Source organism: Myotis daubentonii, chromosome 1 (genome assembly GCF_963259705.1).
Source record: "Myotis daubentonii chromosome 1, mMyoDau2.1, whole genome shotgun sequence".
Lineage (NCBI taxonomy): Eukaryota > Metazoa > Chordata > Mammalia > Chiroptera > Vespertilionidae > Myotis > Myotis daubentonii.
Window position 1 is genome coordinate 167,294,838 of NC_081840.1, and position 11,101 is coordinate 167,305,938.

Below are 11,101 nucleotides of genomic sequence, written 5' to 3' on the forward strand. Positions count from 1 at the left end.
CCGGGCCAGTCTGGGTGAGGGACTGAGGGCTGTTTTCAGGCTGGCTGGCAACTGAAGCTCCCAGCCTCTCCCTTTTTTCTTTTTCTTTTTAATTCTGGGATTTATTTACCTTCTATAATTGAAACTTTGTTGCCATCACTGGAGCTAAGAGCTGTTCCTGCTTGATCCAGCTCTGAGACCTCGGCCGCTGAAAGCAGGTATCTGGGTTTTTTTTTAGCTTCTATAATTTAAACTTTGTTGTTTTCAGAACTCAGAGCCTGTCCGTGACGGGCGGGGAACCTTGGCTTCCTCCATCACTGGAGCAAGCAATCCTCCTGCTCCCTTCAGCTGCGTGGCTACTGGCCGCCATCTTGGTTGGATTAATTTGCATATCACACTGATTAGCTAATGGGAGGTGTAGCAAAGGTATGGTCAATTACCATGTTTGTCTATTATTAGATAGGATAGATATGTTAGGTTAAAACTAATGTTGAAGCTAGTATTCAAGAAGTAAAATATGTCAAGGGTGCTTTGTTTGATATTGAGACTGTGAAGTATCATGCCACCTGCTTTATGCAGTGAGGGGTGGGTGGGCGGGCTGGAATCTGTCTTATGAAGTTTTCTATATATGAAACAGACTATCTCAATATCATAAAACTCTAGAAATATTGCTCACCAAAATTAATTCCAATGTACTCTATGCTTTAAAAAACAATGCTTAAAATTCATTTTTCTTGTGAGGAGATTGACAAATGATGCCATTATTACTTGTATACTAAAAAGAGTACACTAAATATTTAACTATTTCCTTTCCCTTTAACTATAAAGAGGGATATCTAAAATTCACTGACTATTCACAGAGACATGAATGAAAATTATTAAAACTAAAAAGTAAATGCATGAGGATGAAAATGAAATTAGCATGATGAATAATATATTTGTTTAATAGATAGATAGATGTAAGTAGATAAATACAAATAAAGGTACAAGGGAAGAAATCCACAGGCGTAACAACCTTTGTGGAAGCCATGCGATTTCATGCTCAGGCATCTATGAAATATGCTGCAAGTATTATGTAATCCCATTGCTTTCTGGCGTCATTGTTTCTAATGCTTAATCCTTTCTTAATTGTATTGTTTCTCTGTACATGTTTTTCTCTTGCTATTTTGAAGATTGTCTTTCAGCAATTTGACTTTGAGGTATCTAAGTCTAGATATATTTGTGTTTTTCCTACATGGTATTTGTTGAGTTTGTTGGATCTATAAATTGATATTTATTATTACGTCATATGTGGGAATTTTTGACCTTTACTTTTTCAAATATTTATTTCTACACCTTTATGTTTTTGCAATCTATCTGGCAGTCACATTATATCCGTGTGAATATGCTTAAGATTTTTTCACAGGTTTCTGAGCTTCTATTTATTTTTCTCAAAACTTTTTTTCTCTCCCTGTCTTGAGATGGACTAATTCCCATTGATCAATCTTCAAATCTATTGATTTGTTTTCCTGTTATCTCAAATATACTATTGAGCCCATATCAGAAATTTTCCATTTCACTTATTGTATTTTTTCAATTCTCAAATTTCTATTTGGTTCTTTTTTATATATTTCTATGTGTCTATTCTGATTTTTTATTTATTGAGTCACTGTAATCATATTTTAATTTTTATAAACATTGTGTCTTTTAGTTTTTCAATCATAGTTAAGACAGCCACTTTGAAGTATTTTTTTCTGTTAAATCCAACATTTGGGCCCTCTTACAGACAATGTCTTTTTTTTAAGTATGAGTTACACTTTTGTATTTGTTTACATATATTTTGAGTTTTTGTTGAAATTAATCATTTTAGATAATATACTGAAGCACCTCTGTTTTCTGACATTTTCCATTTTCACGTTTTTACTACTGTTGCTTATTTTGTTTATTTATTGTTTAGAAACTTGTCAGTAATAAATATATCAACAAAAAGGACTAAACTTAAATAGGTTCTTATTAGCCAAATTTGGGATAATGTGAGCATCAAAATAAATAGTAAAGTGACAATAGTATACTATAACACATTAATCTGAATAACTTGATGAGTCTATGAAAGATACTTATAAAAGAGGGCAGGACACTCTTCTTTTTAAAAAATATATATTTATTGATTTCAGAGAGGAAGGGGAGAGGGAAAGAGAGATAGAAACATCAATGATGAGAGAGAATCATTGATTGGCTGCCTTGCTGAGGATTAAGCCCGTAACCTGGGCATGTGCCCTTCACCAGAATCAAACTTGGGACCCTTCAGTCCGCAGGCTGACGCTCCATTCACTGAGCCAAACCGGCTAGGGCAGGACACTCTTCTTTAACAGAAGAATACCAAACAATATTAAATAAATTATAAAATTAAAATATTGTTCTGGTGCCTATCCAGCATGGTTCAGTGGTTGAGTGTCAACCTACGAACCAGGACAACATGGTTTGATTCCTGGTTGTGGCTTGATCCCCTGTGGGGAGCATGTGGGGGGATGGAGGGGCATCCGATCAGTGATTCTCTCTCATCATTGGTGTTTCTATCTCTGTCTCCCACTCTCTTTCTCTCTGAAATCAATAAAAATATATTTAAAAATACTGTTCTATTTACAGACAAAGGTATAATAAAGCTCTGTAATGGGAAGATAAAGCTACCACGGGGTTTTTTCTTATTTGATTTTCAGTATTGTGTCATTGCACTTAAGTCTGTTAGAAAATCCATACATATTTCACACATGCTGTAAATAGTGCAATCCAGGAAGGTAATAGAATTTGCATTTTTACTATCAAGCACTGCATTTGTATTGCTGTGCTTTAAGCCAGTTTTGTGGGGTTATTTTTTTCTTTCCCACAACTCTGTGATCTCTTTCCAAGCAACTAACTGCTGTAAGTTTCTGTCAGAGCCTCCCCAACATGAGAGACTGTGTTAGTAGACTTTGCCTTGAGCATCGCAGGCCCCCTGTGGCTGGTTATAAGAGGCAATGGAAAAGGAGGAAAGTGCAGTTTGCCAGCCAGGACTAAGGAGAGAAATAACACAGACATTTTGAGACTCATATTCAATTAACCTTCCCTGCCTCCCAGCATTTTCTTGGCAAAATCACCAATTTCCACAAAACTTATAGACAATTCAGCAAATATTTACTGAGTTCCCACTGTGTGTGGAGCACTCTGCCAAAGCAAGAAGGAGTGGAGAAAGGGAAGGAGGTGACTGATGAGGAGAAGGGGTAAGAGTCTTAAAGTCTATAATTTTGGAATTAAATGGGTTCAAATATTTTTTAACTTTTTTCCTCATTAACCTGTAGATTGAGGCAAGTTCACTTCTGTAGTTCTTTGTTCTCATTTGGATATGGCTATAGAGCATTCAATAAAAATAAAATTATGTCTGAGTAATAGTCCATTGAATACATAGACCCATTTATCCACTCACCTTTTGATGGACACCTATGTTGCTTCCAATATTGGCTATTGTAAATAATACTGCAAGGACAGGTGCATATATCCTTTACTTTTTTAAAAACAAGCTCTGGTCAGTTTTATTAAAGTAAAATGTTGCATGATTTACTTTTCACCAGTCTCTTCTGGTCTGCTTCTAACGATAGCAGAATCACCTGGATCAATGACAGCAGTGTGCATACCCTGTAGTATTTTTCACACTTATGCCCAATTCAGTATTATTGTCACTGTGATCACTGGCCAACATGGCATAGTACTCTGTATCAGATTTCCTCAAGGCTGGGCAGTTGTTAGCAAGGATGACCAGTTTTGCTTTGCCTTGTCTGATCATTTTCAGAGGCTGCTTGTACACCACTACATACTTTCCACTTTTCAGAACAAGTTGGAGCCTAGGCTTGATCCACTCCAGCAACTCTTTTGTCTTCTTTGCAGCCACTATCTTCCTGCCTTAGGTGTGGCAAGGCCTCCAACTAACAGCCTCCCAAATGGCCAGGGAGCTAGAAAGGCAGGAGTGCATATATCTTTAAAATTAATGTTAACTTTTTTGGATAAATACCCAAAAGTGAAATTGCCGGTTTGTATGGTAGTTCTAGTTTTAGTTTTTTAAGTAAAACTTCATAGTGCTTTCCACAGGGGTTGTACCATTTGCAATCCCACCAATAGTGCAGGAGGGTTCCCCTTCCTCTACATCCGTTCCAACAGTTATTAAAGAATGAAATCCTGCTGTTTGCGACAACATAGATGAACCTATAGGGCATTGTGCTAAGTGAAATAAGTTAGACAGAGAAAGGCAAATGCTGCATTTCCCTTATATATGTGATCTACAAAACAAAATAAATGAGTAAACAAAACAGAAACACACCCATAGCTACAAAGAAAAACGGTGGTTGTCAGATAGAAGGGAGTAGGAATGGGCACAGAGGTAAAAGGGATTTAGAGGTACAAAATAAACAGTGGAGAGGTAATGTAGAGCCTAGCAAATAGAGTCAATATTATCATAATTTTGTGCAGTGACAGATGGTTGCTACACTTATTATGTGATCACTTTGTAAGGTATATATATTTCAAGTCATTATGTTTTACACATGAAACTAACATATTGTATGTCAACTATCAACACTAATAAAAGAGAGAAATGGTAATTGGCTTACGAGCTACCCTTTTCATTAGCTAATCAGGGCTATATGCAAATTAACTGCCAACTAAGATTGGCAGTTAACTGCCAACTAAGATTGGCAGTTAACTGCCAACAAGATGGCGGTTAATTTGCATATGTAGGCACAATGCAGGGAGGTGAAAGGGAAAGCAGGAAGAAGCCCCCTGCCACTGACAGTGATTGGAAACCCAGGGGGGAGCTAAGAGCTGGGGGGCAGGGCAAAGGCGGCCCTGGGGCCGCCTTTGCCCTGCCCCCCAGCCATGATCGGAGAATCAGGCGCCTTTGCCGCCCTGGCCAGTGATAGCAGGAAGCAGGGGTGGAGCCAGCAATGGGAGCTGGACACGGTCGAAGCTGGTAGTCCCAGGAGCTAGGGGTCCCTTGCCTGGGCCTAAAGCGAAGCCCACGATTGTGGGGTCGCTGCAGCTGCGGGTCCCCGCTGCCTGGGCCAGACACCTCAGCCAGAGGCTTCCTGCAGGGGCAGGGGTGGAGTCCGCGCGATCACGGCACCCCCCGCTGCCACTGCAGGTCCCCGCTGCCCGGGCCGGACGCCTAGGCCAGAGGTGTCAGGCCTGGGCAAGGGGCCGATCCTGCGATTGGAGGGTGATGGGGGTCAACACCTGAGGGCTCCCAGTATGTGAGAGGGGGCAGGCTGGGCTGAGGGACACTCCCCCCCGCCCCACACCCAGTGCACGAATTTCGTGCACCGGGCCCCTAGTATTTTTTATAAAAACTTAAAATTAAATACATGAAATGCTAAACTTTTGAATCAGTCAATAAGGAAAATTAAAAATAAACAAAATAGAGTGAATCAATAATATTTTAAATTCTTGGTCTGCTACTTTGTAAGTGATTGAAAATAAGAAATGAATAAAACCCGTTCTGGGAAGCAAACCACAGTTTGGAAAGATTGGCAAAACTTCTAGAATAGAGAAAGTCTTATAGGCTGGGGTAGGTAGGGATTCAAAGTCTAGGGTGTCTGATGGAGTTGAGATATGCTTTTATGGACAGTTTAGCTACAAGAGTACCTTCATGGTGTGCTGGGGCAGATCACAGCATTCTTTCGTGGCACTGCAGTCTAGGAGAGATAGTTTAATATTAAATAGCAAATTATAAGAGAATCCAGGATTAAATAAGTATTAAAAAAAAGTACAAAGAACACAGAGAGAAAACCGTAACAATTTATTCCAGGTAAGTTGGGCAGGATAATAAGGAAAGGTTTCATAAGAGAGGTAGCACTGCATTGGGTCTTAGGGATAACGGTGATATTAGAGGCAGAGAATGGGGAAAGACTTGCTCAATGTCGACTACGTGAGAGCACAGGAAGTATTACATAAATAAAATAGTGTCAAAGAAATTATAAATACACCATAGGAGCAAGCTCTGTGAATTATTTGGAGATGAGTTTATATGCACAGAGGGCAGGTGAAGCCGTACAGTTCACCAGAGATAAAGTTTATGTAAGAAAATAAAATGAAAGCTGAGGACTGAACCACGGAGTATGCCAAAATTTGGAGTTTGGGAAGAGGAAGTAGAGCTACCAATGAACAACAAAACAAAGACATCTGTGGGGTGGGAAGTAAATAAGGAACATATGGAAACTAAAAAGTTATGAAGGAAGTAATTCAAGACCAGGAATTGATCATCTGTACCAAAAACCACTAAGATCTGAGTGAAAAGGAGGCAGATAGATAACTGATAGTTAATTTAACAACATGGGTAACTTTGGTTTAGGAAAGAATGGCTTAATGGATTGGTGGGGATAACATCCTTCACTAATTCCTGGAGAGAAGAGAGTATAAAAAATTGAAGACACAATTGATAACATTTTAAAGAAATTTTATTATAAAGTTGTGTTAAATTCTGATATCCTACAGCAGGGCGGGGAACGTCTGTCCCACGGGCTGTACAAGGCCAGCAAAGTCATTTGTTCTGGCCCTGCCAAGGCAACAGCAAGGGGGACTCAAAACTCAATAAATCTAAGAGCTTTTTCATAGCAACATAAATTTATATTAAGTGAATTATATTAAGTGAATGATGTTATAAATATCTGAATGGCACTTGACAGAAAAAAGGTTATCCACCCCTGTCTTAAAGGATAGCAAAGAAATGTGACTGTGAATGGACGGGAGAGAGAAATTAGCCTGCATGTAGACTGAGAGTGATACTCGTTGTCCTTGACTACATTCAAATGCTAGAGATTCACATGAGAAACCAAATGTAACAATGCTCTCAGAGATTTTGTGCTGAGTCTGAACTAGAACAGCAGCACTGGAGAAGGAGCGAAATGGAAATACTAATGAGACAATGGTGAGAATAGGGTTTGCAGAGTGGATTTAGAGGGAAGAAAAGTGGCAGAGATGATGCTATGGTATTCAGGTTGTGTGATTTGGTGGATGCCATTGTTTGGACAGAAAGCAGGTGGGTGACCATTAGAGTGGATGCCTGGTTCAGCACAATCTCACCACCTCTGAGGTTAGCCTCCCTCTGCCCGTGTGAACGTAAATGGGCAGGTGTCAGTCAACAGACCCACAGTGAGCTGATCGGATGAATTTCTCATGATTGTGCAATTGGAGGTAGGGAAGAAGAGGCAGTCACAGTCTCAGAACTGGAAGCTTCAAGTATGGGAGTCAGGAGCTGTTGACAACCATCTCCCCTATCTTGCGGAGCAAGTGTGTGTGGTTTTTGTTGTTGTTTGTTTGTTTTGTGTGTGTATTTTTTTTTTTAATCCTCACTGGAGGATATTTTTCAATTGCTTTTTTGGAGAGAATGGAAGAGAAAGGGAAAGACAGAGAGGAGTATCAACGTGAGAGAAGCACATCAGTTGGTTGCCTCCTTCACAAGCCCGACCAGGGCCCCAAGCAGGGGGAGGCCTGCAACCAAGGTAAATGCCCTGGACTAGAATCGAACCCAGGGCCCTTCAGTCCACAGGCCAGTGCTCCATCCCATGAGTCAAACCAGCTAGGGTATGAGTGTGTTTTTATTGGACTGAATAAAACCAGCAGCTAGAAAAAAATGAGGGAAGACAAGTATACAGGCTGACGATGGTTAGTCTAATCATATCCTAGTATTTCTCCAATACATCCTTCTTTAGTGGAATTTCTGTGTAAAGAGTGCTGGTTGATTAAGCAGTAAAATATGCTCAGCTAAATTTTGCAAATATTAAGTGTGAGATATCAAAAACAACAGCGGATTTTGGAAATCCAGACCTGGAATTCACAAACAAGTTAGAACTGCAGTTTAATAGTTTAGAATATAGAAAACAGTCAAATTATTAGGCAAGATGAAGGTTGCTCAATTTGTATATATAGATATGGTAGGACTATTTCTAAATATGTGTATATGTAACTATAGAATATAAAGATGTAAAGAACAGCTGACTAAAGCCCACAGAGGGTAATTTCAGGTCATCAGAGACATGAAGGAAAACAGGAATGCAGTGGCATACAAAGCAAAGGGAGTGAGAATTTTAGGGAAGCACATGTCAAGGATGCCAGATTTTCTCAGAACGATTAACTACGATGATCACTGTCACAAAACCACTGGGTTTGATATTTGATATCTGAAGGGCAGTAAGAAACCTTGAGGAAGGGATTTCAGTTTGATTAGCAGAGTAAAGAAAAGAACCAGATGATTGGGTTTAGTCGCTGTGTATGCACAAGGAGGAGATAGTTAAGGAAGGGGTGCTTTTATGTGAAAGGAAGAAGAAAAAGTGTAACTAGAGGGAAGACTAAGCTGGACAAGATGAATCTTAAATATCAGTGATGTTAAAACATATTTGTGACTAAAGATTGAATTTCAGGGGAAAGGGACAAGCAAGCAAAGAAAGGATGGAGCACAGCTAGGAATGCAACACAGGAGCGAATTAGCGTTGGAAAGAAGGAGGGCGGGTCATGTGTCCCTTGAAAGTAAGGTGGCAGAAGTAATAAAATGCAGAGATATCTTCCGGTGAAAAAGTGCAGGAAGCCACCCATTGTCTTCACTATCAGAGAAGTATAAACAAGGATCCCGGAACACTGGGGAACCTTGAGCCCATGGCAAGGGCCAGAGTTATGCACCGATGGTCTAGTCCAGACAATGGGGGCTCAAGCTATTTCCTGATCAGAGAGTCTCAGAGTAAATCCTTCTAATATTTACTGACCTTTAGGATAGTCTGTCTGTTACTGCAATTGCCTGCCTAAGAGCTAGATGTGTATCCAAAATTGAATAAAAGGCTGGCGAGGCCTGGGCACCAGTGGAAGTCCTTTCTCTTGCATTGGGCTTGCCTGCCTGGCCTCCAATATTTCCAAATTTGCCGGGAGCCGGTCCATCCTTGCTCCTTGACACAGTCGCTGCAGGGAAGAAACATCTGCACAGCATATGTTTCAAGGGACCTGGCATATATGGCATACTGTTCTTAATATGTTTGCTCACCTTCTTGGCACTGTGTTTTAACCAAGGTCACCTCTCCAAGAAAGGTTGTTTCCCCAAGTAGGGATTTTCCCCTGAAGTTAGGGTGGGAATAAAACCCCTTAACTAAGTGCCAGGTGGGTAGTTAATCACTTTAACTACGAACAATCACACTTAAGCTACATAATCTTTACTCCCTGGAATGGAGATAAGAAATGCCCTAACCTTTGGAATAGAGATGGATAGGATTGGAATCAACTGGTATAAATACAGATGTAACAAGACAACAGGATACAGAACTTAGAGACAGAACCTAGACACAGAACCTAGCGAGATAACCTGGCTGAAGAACCTGGATAGAACATGGCAAGAGAACCTGACTAGAACCTGGTGACCGAACCTAGCTGGAGAACCTGGAGAACCTGGCTGGAGAACCTAGCAAGAGAACATGGACACAGAACCTGGCTGGAGATCCTAACCAGAACTTCGCTGGAGATCCTGACCAGAACTTGGCTAGAGATCCTGGCTAGGCTGTTGATCAACTGAACGCTGTCTCTGTTTAATTCCTTCTTCGCTGACTCCGTCCACATTTTTGGGGACCCCTGGACCTGCTGGGGTTGGACCTCAGCACAAATTATTATTTCTTGTCTCGTCTCTTTCATTTGCGTGCAGCCCCTCTTCCAGAGCCCAAACCCTGAACCATGCGGGACGTGGAACATTCACAAAGAAGTAGGGGGTTTTTCTGTCTCAAAGACCACAACTGAAGTAGCAAGTAGGGTAGAGAACTATCCAGCTATGAAGAAGGATTGTCTCTTTTTTCCTTCCCTAGAACTCTATCCACGATTTCCAACCAATTTTAAACATATCAAACACCCAGGGACTGTGACATAAAAGGACAGGAGTAGAGAGAGCAAATACTGGGCTTTGCTCTGGGATCCATATCCTGAAGAGGAAGACTCTAGAATAGATCCTGCCCTTCAAGGAAAGCCTTGGATTCCCAATGAGAAGGAACCTTTCTAGAATGTTATCTCAGTATACTAGCTAGAGCAAAGGACTACGAATTTGATGATATTAATCTTTTCATATGAGATGACTGATTTGAGAGGAAATTCATAGTTCCTGCAGGGCAGCCAACTTCATGCTGCCTCAGCCTTGCAGTACGGATTTCCTAGAAATAACCACCATCCTCCCTTACCATAGAAAATTGTGCTAGCAGAGAAGCTTGCTTTGGAACAGCATAAGCGAATATGCACACATATAAAAATACCATCCGCTCACTACAGTATTCTGGGTCACTTTCAGGTTTACTGCTGGTTCTTTGTTTGAATCCTGAATCAACAGAAAAGCACATTTGCACTCCAGCCTATGAGTCTGATACAGGGAGACGTTGTAATTGCTGCACATGCCTGAGTAATCATTTTCTGATGGGTTTATTGCCACCTCTGCCTTATCAGGGCATGGCACTGTTATGGACCCTGGTGATAAATTACCCTTTAGAGAGGGATAAGACAGTGCCACTTTAACAAGTGTAATAAAGCGCTTTTTATATTGGGAGAGTTCAGTGCATTTTCCATTCATCATACACCCTCAGTGATTTTACACAGATTTTACACTGTTGATTAGCTCATTAGTGGGGTTTAATTGGATACATTAACTGGCAGAATTACAGCTTGACTATGAACCAGAGGCTGCAGCATTATAAATGACAGGCAAACCCCAGGCATGCATGGCCAGCCTGAAGGAAGTTCTTCTCTTTGATTAACTTTCATTCGATTTTAATTCCTTCCCACTCCTCACTCCTGTAATCGGCTCTACATGAATATTTACTATGGATTGCATAAGTGAATAGATAAACTCAATGCACATTTTTAACACGTCCTACTCCTTATAGTATGTTTTTCTGAAAAATAAAAAGAACAGTGTTTAAGAAAGTGATGAAATTAGCCTACAGGAAAACAAGAAATGCTTGTCATATAGAAATTCAATAAATTCACCTCTTTCAAAAGCCATAGTTTTTCTGATTCATTGACAATACATAGTATGAATTAATTGTTCCCTGGTAGGCTGCACATCAGTATCACATGGAAAGCACTTAAAAATACAGATTCTCTAATC

General features: G+C 40.3%; 1 pseudogene; it reads right to left on the minus strand.

Moving 5' to 3' along the window:
* Positions 1 to 3,549: 3,549 nt before the first annotated feature.
* LOC132238382 (large ribosomal subunit protein eL30-like) lies at positions 3,550 to 10,564 on the minus strand (annotated as a pseudogene).
* Between the last annotated feature and the right edge of the window lie 537 nt (positions 10,565 to 11,101).